We start from the raw sequence: 3785 nt of genomic DNA on the forward strand, positions 1-3785 counted from the left end.
ACCACAGCCACATCGTATACCCCGGTCAGGGTGATGACTACAGCTACATCGTATACCCCCGTCAGGGTGATGACCACAGCCACATCGTATACCCCTGTCAGGGTGATGACCACAGCTACATCGTATACCCCGGACAGGGTGATGACCACAGCCACATCGTATATCCCGGTCAGTGATGTAGAATGATTCAACAGCCAGAAACCGCTTGTCTTCTGTCCCTCTGGTCTCTACGATCTCATTCTGGAACCCGGTACTTGTTTTTTCCCTTGCTTTCTTGGTTTTGGCAGAAATCAGGGCCTCACAAGCTTTTGAGAACTACCCCAGTCTGGGCTCCTTGTTTCCATAATACAGCTTCAGCATCTAAAGATGGTGGAGCCTTTGGCTTACGCTGAACTGAATTGGCTGCAAAGAGCCAGGCCTCTGTTGGGTGTCCTGAGAGCCCCGTGGATTGGTGCTGGGCTGATCACACAGCTGGATAAAAGCATATCTCACCCCTGGTAGACATGGAAAGTGGGAGGGTTGATGGTAGGAATTTGCCAGTGTTAGGATTTTGAGCCTTTTCTAGCAATAGAATTCAGAATATCTCGATGAACAGCTAGGTGAGGAGTGTTGGGGGCCATCAGAGTAGGTGGAATGGCGGAGTGGCCGGATGATGGTGGGTGGGTAGGTGGATGTGCTGGATTGATGAGGGGGTGGGTGGGCAGGAAGAGGGGTTGTGTTGATGAGTGGGTGAGTGGCTGGAGTGGGTGAAGAGGAAAATGGGGTGAGTTGATTAGCAGGTGTTTGGAGGGAGATGGATCTGATTCTTGTTCAGATGTGTGAGCAGGAGCAATCATTTTCCTGAAAGGTTTTCTTTTAGTGCACCATGTAAAAGGTTTCAGAACCTCAAATAATTTTATGGCTTACACAGTGAACATGTACACAGAGAGACAGTCAGATAGACAGACAGACAGTGCTGGTCCAGTGCTTTTGGCTCCCAATTGCTCTGAAGCCTTGAAATCTTTCAGTGAGCTTCAGGATTGTAGGATATTAGTGTGGTAGCAGAATCTGGAACTTCCTTATTTTAGAATGCAACCACCAACTCCCCCGTGCCACAGCAAAAGTAAGAAAAACAAAATGCTGTGGATTTTGCTTGATGGTTTCCTCTGAGTAGAACCTGAGCCATCTATATCTCAGCTAAGGTTTCCTATTCTGCCCACAGCTCCAGAGTGCTGTGGACAGAAATGTGTGCCCTTTGTGGGTTGTGGTGGACAGGCTGTGTGGCCTGTGTGGCCTTTGGTGGACAGGCTGTGTGTCCCGTGTGGCCTTTGGTGGACAGAATGTGTGCCCTGTGTGGCCTGTAATGGATAGACTGTGTACCCCATATGGCTTGTGGTAGACAGGCTGTGTGGCACTGTGGTGTTGCTGCTTTGATGGTAATCAGAGTGTTGGCTGCAGAAACATGGACATTGACATGATGATAGCATTGGACATTCTGAGATATACAAGTCTTTATGGGTCACTGAGGTTGATGACTGTCATCCCACTGTCTGGTAGTTCTAGGTGTGTGCCATACCCGAAGGGAGCCCATAGGTATGAGTCCAGCTTACTTGCAGCAGTGTAGCCTGCCTTTAGGTCATAACCAATAAAGCCAACTCTTCCCATCAGCCCTTGTTACACCGGGGACAGCGTCTCATGCAAAGAACTGATCCCCAGCGGGTGGTATTGAGTGACTGGATCATGTGGGCTCTAGGCATGCTCGTGAATTAGTGATCGTTGATAGACAGTTTGCAGTGTGGAGATTGGACCCAGAGCCTTCCACATGCGGTCTGCCTCTCAGCTGTGTACCCAACCCACCCTTGTCATCGTTTTCGTGGGTTCCATGTGCTTGTCCGTGGCAACTGTTACAGAAATCTGTCTCAAGCCCACACGCCTGCCTGGTGAAGGACAGATCGATGCCGTCAGTGATGGGCCTCAATTTCCACTTCGCTCAGCCTGGCCAGTCGCTCATTAATCCCGACAACTCCCAGGCGTCCTGGCATAATTGATTATTGCTTCTCCAGGAGAACAAAGAAGTGTCATCGTCCAAGGACACAGGGCTGGGGACAGAGACGTTTCCACAGGCCTGTCCTACCGCCCCTCCCCCTTCCTCAGAGCAGGGACATAGTGACTTCATCTAGGACAGTGACACTAGTGGCTGTGTCTGCTCCTCACTCCATGAACTACTGTGCACTGGCTAAGGGGAGGCACTGCAGGCTTGTTGGCGCCTGTGTTGGACACTCAGGAGCTTCCAGGGCTGGGAATGGTAAGGTCCTTCCTTCCAGGGCTGGGGATGGTAAGGTCCTTCCTTCCAGGGCTGGGGATGGTAAGGTCCTTCCTTCCAGGGCTGGGGATGGTAAGGTCCTTCCTTCCAGGCGCCAGACAGGGAACAGGATGGGCAACAGGACAAGTCCTGGAAAGAGCAGAGCCAGGAGCACAGGTGAGTGGGTGCAGCCTCACTCCTCCTAGGAGCTCAGTGGATTATACGCGGATGTAACTGGAAGTGATGTGACTGGACTTCAGATTCAGGGCGTCTTGGGGTGTCTAAAGAAACCCCACAAATCAAGAGACATAAATAACAATCTCATGTGACAACACTGGAGGCTGGCATCTGAGACAGCCGTCAGCATCCGTGTCACAGGGTTGGGCTGGCGCCTGAGACAGCCGTCAGCATCCATGTCACAGGGTTGGGCTGGCGCCTGAGACAGCCATCAGCATCCATGTCATAGGGTTGGGCTTCCTGGAGTCACCTTCCAACTGTCTTCCACTGTATGTGAGCACTTCATTCCTCCTGGACTAGGCCCCAGATTTATACAGGATCTTATTTAATTTTAATTAGCACTGGGAAACAAGGACTTCAATGATGGACACTGTGGAGACTCGTCCTAACAATGGAGGGTGAGCTTTCCAGGCCCAGGAAGCAGCAGACAAAGTCTCTGGGAAGGACCAGGGCTGAAGGCCCATGTTGCTGGGACAGTAGGGGGCAGAATAGGCCTGGGTTGAAGCCAACTGTATGGGTCTTATAATTTGCTGGTGTGGGAGAATTGTCTGTATCCTGTCAATCATGTTATAAATAAATGCTGATTGGCCAGGCAGGAAATATAGGCGGGAAAACCAGACAGGAAGTAGAAATGATATAATGAGAACAGGAGAATTCTGGGAAGGAGGAAGTTGATTCCTCCCACTCCTGCCCAGACCACTGAAGCAGCAGGATGTGATCTGCCTCACTGAAAAAGGTACTGAGCCACATGGCTAACATAGATCAGAAAAATGGGTTAATCAAGATGTGAGATTTAGCCAGTGAGAGGCTAGAGCTAATGGGCCAATCAGCTTATAACTTAGATCTCTGTGTGATTTTCTTTAGGGCTAAATAGTTGTGGGGTACTGGGCGGGACAGAAATCCAAACAAGCAGGCCTGACCCTCCATGTTACAATTTGCTATGCAGCAGAGGCTTGGGACTGCCTCCAAGGTGGAACCTGGGGAGCTCAGGGGCAGAGATGGCTGTGGGTGAGGACAAGACCAGTTAAGATGTGGTCCATGTTGGGTGTGGTAGTTTATGCCTGTAATCCCAGCACTCTGGAGGCTGAGGTGGGAGGATCCAGATTTCCATGTCTGCCAGGTTTTACCTACATAGCAAAATACTATGTGGGAGAAGGTAAGCTGGGAAGGGTGTGTGGGAGAAAGTGAGCTGGGAAGGGTGTGTGGGAGAAGGTGAGCTGGGAAGGGTGTGTGGGAGAAGGTGAGCTGGGAAGGGTGTGTGGGAGAA

Source organism: Microtus ochrogaster, linkage group LG3, assembly GCF_000317375.1.
Source record: "Microtus ochrogaster isolate Prairie Vole_2 linkage group LG3, MicOch1.0, whole genome shotgun sequence".
NCBI classification, from domain to species: Eukaryota; Metazoa; Chordata; class Mammalia; order Rodentia; family Cricetidae; genus Microtus; species Microtus ochrogaster.